Source organism: Dama dama, chromosome X (assembly GCF_033118175.1).
Source record: "Dama dama isolate Ldn47 chromosome X, ASM3311817v1, whole genome shotgun sequence".
NCBI lineage: Eukaryota > Metazoa > Chordata > Mammalia > Artiodactyla > Cervidae > Dama > Dama dama.
In genome coordinates, this window is record NC_083714.1 from 11,301,617 (window position 1) to 11,312,671 (window position 11,055).

Below are 11,055 nucleotides of genomic sequence, written 5' to 3' on the forward strand. Positions count from 1 at the left end.
GAGTGTGATAAAAAAATAAAAATAAAAGAGTGTGAAAAATGATCCATGTGTATTTTTAAAGAATGAATATTAAATAATGAGTATTCTATAATTATTAGGTACAGAATTCTATACATATATATAAATTCAATTTTTTAATATTTTAATTTTATTGAAGTATAGTTTATTTATAATGTTGTGTTTCAACTTAAATATTTTAAAACAGTGTTGTTCCAATCTTATACATTCTTGTTAATTTTTGGCCTGTTTTCTGTATCAACATGAAGATGTGTATTAAACTTTACCAGTGATGATAGATTTGGTCGTATCTCCTTGTAATTCTGTCAATTTTTGCTTTATATATCTTAAGACAATATATTTAGGTGCAGACAGACTTAAATTTGTTCTGTCTTCCTGTGGATTATTCCTTTCATCAATATTCTGTGACACTCTCTATCTCTAATAATATTTTTTGCTTTAAATATTTTTTGATTAACATTAACATAGCTACATAAACTTTTTACTATTTTCCTGGCATATCTTTTCCCATCACCTTCCTTGCCTGTATGTTTTAGATATGATGTTTATAAACAGAATTTATATAAATTTTGGAAGTGGGGATGGGGGTTGAGGCTGTGCTGTGTAGCATGCAGGATCTTAGTTCCCCAGCCAGGGATCAAACCTGGGCCCTTTGCATTGGCAGCACAAAATCTTAACCACTGGACAACAAGGGAAGTCCCAAATTTTGGATTTTTACAATTTTTAATAATTATTTAAATCCCCCACATTTTAGCATTTCTCTTATATTTTATACGATTTTCTTCATTTTTAATAATTTCATTTATTTATTTTTGGCTGTGCTGGGTCGTCTTTGTGGTGCAGGCTTTTCTCTAGTGGTGATGGGAGGGGGGTTGCTACTCTCTAGTTGTGGTACACGGGCTTCTCACTGCAGTGGTTTCTCTTGTTGAGGAGCACAGGCTTTAGGGCACACAGGCTTCAGCAGTTGTGGCTCCTGGGTTCTAGAGCACAGGCTCAATAGCTGCGGTGCATGGGCTTAGTTGCTCCATGGCATGTGGGATCTTCCCAGACCAGAGATTGAACCTGTGTCTCCTGCATTGGCAGGCAGTTTCTTTACCACTGAGCCACCAGGGAAGCCCTTGGATTTTTAAATGCAACAAAGATTCTGTCTTTAAAGTCACATGTTTTAGTCCAGTTACATTTATTTTGATTAATGATACACTTGATTTATTAATGATTTATTTATATCACCTTATCATGGGATTTCTGTCTTATTCTGCTTTTTTCTATGCTTTTTTTCTCCTTTCTTACTTTTTTTCTATTAGTTTCCAAAATCTTTTTTTCCTTTTACTGATTTGAAAGTTATATATACATTTTTTAAAACTTCAAATGTTTAAAGTTTCTCAATAGTTCTACCCACCTTTTAAAGGTAAATGTTCCTTTACCTGCTGAGTATTTCTCTGCCTTTTCTCTACCCACCTTTAAGAAAATTTAAGGACATAGAAAGTTTTAACTAAAGCGTACCTCTCCAATTTTGTTTTTATACCCCAAATTATCCATCATCCTCATTATTTTTTTTTACAGCCAATGCTTATTTAGATCTACCCACATGTCTACTAATGCTTCGCTCACCATTCCTTTTTCCACATCAGCACTTCCTTTCTGAATTGCATACTTTAAGTATTTCTTTCAGCAACAGTTTATGAGTTCTTGATTCTCTCAGTTCATTTCTGGAAATGTTTTCATTGCCCTTACTCTTGAACAATAATTTAGCTGGGCTTAGAAATCTAGGTTGACAGTTATTTTCCTTCAGAATTTTGAAGATACTGTTTACCTGTGTTCTGGCATAAATTTTGTAATTTAAAAGTCTGCTATCAATCTCATTGTTCCTTTGAAAGTAATCTATCTTTCCTCTCTGGTAGTTTTAAGATTTTTCTTTCTTTTGGGTGTTTTGCAGTTTGATTATAATGTGTCTGAATATATATTTAATTGTATTTATTTTGTTCAACACTTGTTTTTAAATCTTTCATCAGTCCTGGAAAATCCCCAGCCATTATGTACTAGAATATTTCCTTTCTCCCATTCTATTTTCCTTCTGGAACTCTTCTTAGGCTGGACCTTTCATTCTATATTCAGTCATATTTTCCATCTCTATTTTTCCTTAATATTGGGTAATGTTCTCAAATCTATTATCCCCCAGCTCAGTGATTCTCAGGATTCTAATCTTGCTGGTGATTGTGTCCACTGACCCCCACTCATGGTAGATCATTTATTCTTGTGGGTTTCACATATCTTCCTTAATTGGGCTTTAAGAAATTTCTTAAATTTCTTAAATTTAAGAAATTTCTGTGTTGAGGGAGCAGCCCTTCAAGGTGGTTTTACCTTTTCTTTTTCTGAGAGCCTCAGGATAGTTTTCCTGGTCATGCAGGTAGTTTAAATTAAAACCCAAAGCTCACATGAGTTTCAGGCCTGTGTTTTAAATTCTCAGAAGAAATTTTTTCTTCCATCTTTGACTTACCAGCTGATAAACTTACTGGTTTGCCTATGCCAAAGATGTAGATTTTGTTTCTACTCCAACCTTTTATAGAGAGTACAGCCCTTCCAGGGGATCTTTAGGTTGGGTCCAAGATCTTGGGTCCAAGACCTCATCTCCTGTTCCCGTGGTTCTTTTCTTTTCTTTTTTTGGCTGTGCTGGGTCTGTGCATGGGCTTTCTCTAATTGCAGCGAGCAGGGGCTACTCTTAGTTCTCTTAGTTGCAGTGCAAGGACTTCTTATTGTAGTGGCTTCTCTTGTTGCTGAGCAAGGGCACTAGACATGTGGGCTTTACTAATTGTGGCTCATGGGCTGAGTTGCCCCAGTGGCATGTTGGATCTTCTCAGACCAAGGATTGAAGCCACACCCCCTTCTTTGGCAAGTGGTCTCTTAACCACTGGACCACCAGGGAAGTCCCTTGTGGTTCTTAAAAGCTGAAGCTTCCTTCCCAGGGTAACCTCAGCTCTCACTCACAAGATTATAACTCTGATTTTCCATTTCCTCTTCATTTCTGGCACCTAGGAGTTTTCCTTTATTTCTTGTGAAGTTAGTTATGCAATTAAAAAAATATTTGTGTATTTTATCTTACACTCACAGAGGTTATTTTTTTGGGCTCCAAAATCACTACAGATGGTGACTGCAGCCTTGAAATTAAAAGACACTTGTTCTTTGGAAGAAAAGCTATGACAGATATAGACAGCATATTAAAAAGAAGAGACATCACTTTGCCAACAAAGGTCCATCTAGTCAAAGCTATGGTTTCTCCAGTAGTCATGTATGGATGTGAGAGTTGGACTATAAAGAAAGCTGAGTGCTGAAGAATTGATGATTTTGAACTGTGGTGTTGGAGAAGACTCTTCAGAGTCCCTTGGACAGCAAGGAGATCCAACCAGTCTATCCTAAAGGAAATCAGTCTTGAATGTTCATTGGAAGGATTGATGCTGAAGCTTAAACTCCAATACTTTGTCCAACTGATGAGAACTGACTCACTGGAAAAGACCCTGATGCTGGGAAAGATTGAAGGTGGGAGGAGAAGGGGACAACAGAGGATGAGATGGTTGGATGGCATCACCGACTTGATGGACATGAGTTTGAGCAAGCTTCGGGAGTTGGTGATGGGCAGGGAAGTCTGGCGTGCTGCAGTCCATGGGGTCGCAAAGAGTCAGATGTGACTGAGCAACTGAACTGAACTGAACACAGAGGTTTGTATCAAAAAGGTTTTCAGTTAATTTAATCAGTCATGTTGCCAAAAATGTCCAATCAGCTTTCTTAATTTAGCAAAATATTTTTAATATCTTCCCATGTTAATATTCTTCAACACAATTGTTGTAGATTGAATTTCCCAGAAATCAAACTCCAACTCAGCAACAGTATATTAGTGAGTGCTCTTGGGATCAAACCTGTGGGAGAAAGGAAAGGAAAAAAGATTGGACAAAGAGAGAAGTTGGGCTGCAACACAGTCACAAGCACACCACATAGCAAGCTCTGGAATAATCTAGAATTGTCCCCAGTTGGAGCAAGGAGGCTGAACCTTTATACTCCATCATTGACTGGTCATTGAATGCAAGCTGCTCCTCGGAAGAGAGTGTAACCTTGAGGTAGGTCACTCTCTTCGGCTGAGTTCCCAGAAAAAGCTGACAGCTGAGGACAGTATGCCAGCAGCTCTGCTAGCTGCTGGAGGAGTAAGGCCTTCTGTCTTACAGCAGGATCTGTGTGCACATAATAGTGTCCATGACAATGATTTTAAATGGTTTCAGAGCATCCCATCACATGTATATAACACAATTTACTGATTCTACATAACCAATAATAATGGACTAGCTATTGCTAATTTTTCTATATCAATAATACTGATAAGAACATTATTGTACTTTCTCTTTGTCCACTGTTTCCTTAGGTTAAATTCTTAGAAGTGAAATCATTAGATACACACATTTAAAAATATTTTTTTTCTTTAGCCAGTTTGCCTATCAAAATGCTTATACCAGTGTGTATTCTCCCCAAAAAATGTATGAGTACCCATTTCCCTACATTCTAAGAAATCCTGAAAATCATCATCTCAATTTAATAAGAAAAAATAGCATCATGTCATTTTCACAAATGACCTTCTTTGACATTGCTTTGTGTTTTTTTCCACCTATAGCTAGTGATGCCTGTGGCACTCACTTGGGCCTGTACTACCTGTGAGGAGGCCCCATAGACAGTTACCCGTGCGTACGTGCGTGTGTTGTCATTTCAGTCATTTCTGATTGTTTGTGACTCCATGGACTGTAGCCCGCCAGGCTCCTCTGTCCATGGGATTCTCCAGGCAAGAATACTGGAGTGGGTTGCCATGCCCTCCTCCAGGGGATCTTCCTGATCTGGAGATAGAACCTGTGTCTCCTGCATTTCCTGTATTGCAGGCAGATTCTTTACCCTTGAGCCACCAGGAAAGCCCCAGAGAATTCCCCAACTGGAGCCAAAGTTGTGGCATGACTGACCCTTGTGGTTGTTATTATAATTGCAAGACACACTTCTGCCACAACTATCAGGGAACTTTGAAAAAACAAGGTATGTTACTTAGGTTCTAGACAAGGTTACAAGGTTCTGGACAGTACACAGCATGTCCAAGGGCCACAGAGAGAAGTCATGGGTAAAAAGAGAGTGTGTGGAACTGGGATTCTGCCTTTGATGGGTTAAAGGATGAAGTACCCAAGGTTCCCTTTGATTCTTCCTTCACTGGTAAACATGAGAGCAAGAATTAAAGCACAGTAAAGGAAATGTAAGCGATCAGTTATCTAGGTCACTCAGGGCTTTCTAAATTGAGAACTTCATAGGTGGGGTGGCCTGGCTCTTTATCTACTTGTGGAGCTGGCACTATGTTTATTGAAGATGGACATTTTTGAAATGGATGACACAGCAATTGAAAGCTTAACATCAAGCACATATTACAATAAAAAATGCTAATTGTTGGGCATTTACACTACAGACATACTAGTGAGGTTGAACAGTGTTTCATAACATTTATTGGCTGTTTATGTTCTTGCTTTTGAGTACTGTTTTTTTTCCAATCATTTTACTATTAGACTATTTAACTTTTTCTTATTGATTTGTAAAATTTCTTATATTTTAAAAATATCAAGAGATTTCCCTGGTGGTGGCTCAGCTGGTAAAGAATCAGCCTGCAATGTAGGAGACCTGGGTCCCATCCCTGGGTTGGGAAGATCCCCTGGAGAAGGGAAAAGCTACCCATTCCAGTATTCTGGCCTGGAGAACTCCATGGACTGTATAGTGCATGGGGTTGCAAAGAGTCGGACACTACTGAACGACTTTCTCACACTCCCTGGTGGTCCAATAACTAAGACTCCACACTCCCAATGCAGTGGGCACAGGTTCCATCCCTGATTGGGGGACTAAGATCCCGAATGCTGCAACTAAGACCCAGCACAGCCGAATTTGGTTATTTTACAAAGTGCGTGCATGCTCAGTCACTCAGTCATGTCTGACTCTTCGAGACTCCATGGACTGTAGCCTGCCAGGTCCTCTGTCTGTGGGATTTTCCAGGCAAGAATACTGGAGTGGGTTGCCATTTCCTATTCCAGGGGATCTTCCCAACCCAGGGATTGAACTTGAATCTCTTGCATCTCCTGCATTGGCAGGTGGATTCTTTACCACTGTCTCACCTATTTCCCCCAGAATATTCTTTATCTTTTAATTTTTAGTATTTTAGTAGAAAGTTTTTATTGTTATGTAGTGTTTTTGTAGACAGATTATCCATTTTATTTTGGCGATTTTAAGGTTTTATCTTCTACTTTTAAACTATATCCATCTGAAGTTTATTTTAGAACAATTAAATTTCAGCCTCCTAATACTAGATTTGAGCATTATAAAATACATTTAAAACATTCACTGTCACACTCTGGCTTCTCCTATTTAATTTTACCATGAAATCATCCATAAATTATGCTGTTATAAGAACAGTTGATGATTTGTAATATATTACAGTAACAGAATTTGAGTGCAATGCACTTTTAGTCAACTCTTCTGACAAGATAATTTTTCAATGTTTCTATTTGACTTTAAAATGCATTCACATATATATGAATGGGGTATTACACTGAATTTACACTAGTACAAATTTAAGAAGCCTCATTATAAACACTCAACTAGAGAGGTGCTGAAAAGCAACCTTTTCTCCTCATCCTGACTATGTATTGTATTGTTTGTTTCATCCTGCATGTTGAAAAGGACCTATCACCTTTCAACCTAAGCAGGGTTTTAATCTAAATATACTGCCTGAATATTTCCACATTCAGGAGTGGTACGGGGGTGGAGGTAATTGAACAGATAGGTAGTAAGGGCAAAGGTAATTTTTTTGTTTACAACCTTATGAATAACTGAGAGGATACAGAGAAAGGCAAGGTCAAGGTTAACATGGAATCGTTATGCAAATAAGAAAAAGCTACCCTGCCTCATGCATTGACAAAAAAGCCCCCCAAAAGCACCCTCCCCCAAAGACCAGTAACAAAAAGGCACACTCCCCAGAAGCCAATTAGGAAGAGGCACTATACAGGGCCTATTGTGAATTTGGGGCTCAATTTGCTCCCTTTTACTCAATGCCTTTGGCCCTAGGCAACTTCATGCAGTCCTTCTTCCTCTACATCCTCCATTTTTTCTTTACAATCCTTGCTGTACTAAAAAGCAGTTGAGGAATCTGAATAAAGTCTACAGTTCAGCTAATATTAGTGTGTATGCATACATACTAAGTTTCATCAGTCATGTCCAACTCTGTGTGACCCTATGGACTGTAGCCTGCCAGGTTCCTCTGTCCATGGGATTCTCCTGGCAAGAATACTGGAGTGGGTTGCCGTGTCCTCCTCCAGGGGGTCTTCCTGACCTAGGGATTGAATCTGCTTTTCTTATGTCTTCTGCAGTGGCAGGCAAGTTCTTAACCACTAGTGCCACCTGGGAAACCTTAATATTATTTTACCAAGGTTAACATTTCAGTTTTGATAATTCTACTATGGTAATACAAGATCTTTACATTAGGAGAACCTAGGTAAACTATGAAAACCCACTACACAATTTATGACACTTCTTGTGAGTCTAAAACTCTTTCAAAATAAAAAGTTTGTTCTAAAAAGTCAGGAGAGGAGGGACTTCCCTGGTGGTCCAGTGGCTAAGACTCTGTGCTTTCAGTGCAGGGGGCCAGGGTTCGATCCCTGATCAGGGAACTAGATCCCAAATGCTGCAACTAACAATTCGTGTGACACAGCTAAAAATCCCACATGCTGCAACTAAGACCCAGGGCAACCAAATAAATGAATAAAAACAATTTTTAAAAAAAGTCAGTAGGGGATAAAATCTACTGGAGAAGGGAATGGCTACCCATTCCAGTATTCTTGCCTGGAGAATTCCAAGGACAGAAGAACCTGGCAAGCTACAGTTCATGGGATCACAAAGAGTCAGACATGACTGAGCAAGTAACACCTTCAGAGGAGAAAAACAGCTATAGAATTATAATTATAGCATCACTACTCTGTCTGCCTTTTGTAGCTTGGGGCTCTCTTTACTTTTTTCCCTTTTCACCTGTGGAGTGTTTCAAGTTTTGCTGAATACACTCCACCAATATGTTTGTAGATGACAGCTGATTTTATCTTGCAGATACAATCTGTATAATATAAAGACATTAAAAAAACACAATGAGCTCAATCTCAATTCTTGCTAGACACTTTAGAGGTACTGTATACAAGTATACAGTCAAAAAACCTACAGTATAGTTTGGAAAATAGGAGCAGCACATGATAAAAAAACAAACAAATTTTGTGTCCGACTCTTTGCGACCCCATGGACTGTAGCCCTCCAGGTTCCTCTGTCCATGGGATTCTCCAGGCAAGAATACTGGAATGGGGTTGCCATTTCCTTCTCCAGGGGATCTTCCTGACCCAAGGATCGAGTCTGAATCTCCCACATCACAGACAGATGCTTTACCCTCTGAGCCACACATATATGTGTGTGTGTGTGTGCGTGTGTGTGTGTGTGTGTGTGTTAAATTGCAGGATGTTAGCAAAAATGGTAGTGTAAGGACTGCTGAAAATCCTCTTCTCCATAAAAGCAGTGAGAAAACTAGCAAAAATTCTTAAGGATTAACTAAGAACTCTAGAAATTTAACAAAAAGCTTGCAATAATCCAGGGAATGTTTATTTAAGGAACATGGCTGTATCTGAGCAAAAATAGAAAGATTTCTGTCACTAAAACTTACTGTATTCCTACCTCCACCTTTTCCCTGATTTTGCAGTAACTTTGAAAATCAGTGGCCAAAATCATGGTGAAAACAAGCAGCCTAGGAGTCAGTGGAGGGAGCAAAATGAGGTTGGAGCTTGTGTTGATTAATTGTATGTGTCAACATGACTGGATCATAAACTGCCCAGATATTTGGCTAATCATTATTTCTCGGTGTGTCTGTGAGGGTATTTCTGGTTAAAATTAGCATTTTGAATCTATGGATTCAGTAAAGCAGTTTGCCCTGCCCAGTGTGGGTGGGCATCATCCAATATATTAAGGGCTTAAATGGAAGAAAAAAGTGAAGGAAGGAAGAATTCAGCCCTTCTTGTCTGATTGCTTGAGCTGGACCATCAATCTTTTCTTGCCCCCTGTGTTCCTGTGGTTCTCAAGCCTTCAGATTCAGACTGGAATTTACGTCATTAGTTATTCTGGTTCTCAAGCCTTAGGACTCAGATTGAAATATACTACTGGCTTTCCTGGGTCTCCACATTGCAGATGACAGATCATGGGATTTCTCAGCCTCTGTAATTGTCTAAGCCAATTCCTTATAATAAATCTACATCTATACACACATATATATCTCTTATTAGTTCTGTTTCTCTAGAGAGCTCTAATTAATGCAGAACTCCTTCAAGTTCCATATTTAGTATTACTCTGATACCTAAACAAGCAAAGACATCACAAGAAAACTACAGATAAATATTCTTTATGAATATAGATGTAAAAGTTCTGAACAAAATAGTAGCAAACTAAATCTAGCAACATATCAAAAGGATCATTCACCATGACTGAGTGGGATTCATCCCAGGAATGGAAGGTTGGTTCAACAGATGAAAATAAATCAGTGTATAACATAACATATTAATAAAATAGAGGACAAAAACCACATGATTATCTCAATAGATACAGAAAAAGCATTTGACAAAATTAAATACTCTTCATGACAAAAACATCTAACAAATTAGAAGTAGAAGGAAATTTCCTCACCCTAATAAAATGTATCTATGAAAAACTCTCAGTCAACATACTTAATGGTGAAAGGCAGAAAGATTTTCCCCTAAGATCTGGAACAAGACAAGGAGGTCCACTCTTACCACTTCTATTCAACAGTTGACTGGAAGTTCTAACCTCCAGAAAAAGAGATAAAAGTCATCCATACTGGAAAAGAAGTAGTAAAACTATTTGCAGATAACATGGTCTTGTATATAGAACCAAATCAACAGATTTTTGTATATTGAAAACCAAGACCCCTCAAAAAAACTGATAGAGTCAATAGCTGAGTTAACCAGGGCTGTGAAAAAAAAATCAACCTACAAAAACCTGTTGTATTTCTATAAACTAGGAATGAACAACGTGAAAATGAATCAAGTAAACAATGAGCATTTACTTTGGCATGCATTTGTGCTCTGGACTATAACCCGCCAGGCTCTTCTGTCCATGGGATTTTCCAGGCAAAAATACCGGAGTTGGTTGCCATTTCCTACCCCAGGTGATCTTCCCAACCCAGGAATTAAACCCATGTCTCTTGCATCTCCTGCATTGGCAGGTGGATTCTTTACCACTGTACCGCCTAGCATCAAAAATTAAAAAAAAAAATACTTATGAATAATTTTTTAAAAATGTAAGACTTGTGCATGGAAAACTATAAAATACTGTTGAAAGAAATTAAAGAAGACCTACATAAGTGGAAAGACAATCCATGGTCATGGATTAGAAGACAATATTGTTAAGATGATAATATTCCCTCAAATTAATCCACAGATTCAACACAAATTCTATCAGAATCCCAGGTAGCTTATTTACCTGGGATTCTATCAATCCCAGAAATTGGTAGATTGATTCTAAAATGTATGTGGAAATGCAAGGGACTCAAAATAGCCCAGACAACCTTGAAGAAGAGAAACAAAGTTGGAGAACCCACATGTTCCAATTTCAAATCTTATTAGAAAGCTACTTTGATCAATAATGTTCAAATCTACAGATATAAAGTGGATTTAGGGTTTCCTATGTCTGACAAAAGGAGGAAAGTGGAGGAATGGGCTAATGGGAATGGGGATTCTTTGTGGAGTGATAAAAATGTTCTAAAAAGTGGATATGGCTTGTGCTAAATATTATGTACTTCCTTGACATCTAAAATGAGGAAGAAGGTATGGGTCTAATAGTCTAAAGGTAAGTCATCCTCCCCAATCTACTCCTGTGGATAAGGTTCCCTGAATAAATAACCTTCCTTATTACAGGGACCAGGCAAAATTCCTGCTTATC

The 11,055-nt window shown here is 38.2% G+C and overlaps 1 non-coding gene across 1 annotated transcript; it reads right to left on the minus strand.

Moving 5' to 3' along the window:
* Positions 1 to 640: 640 nt before the first annotated feature.
* Positions 641 to 713, minus strand: TRNAG-GCC (transfer RNA glycine (anticodon GCC)). Its single transcript has one exon. It is a non-coding gene; the product is annotated as a tRNA-Gly (tRNA).
* Between the last annotated feature and the right edge of the window lie 10,342 nt (positions 714 to 11,055).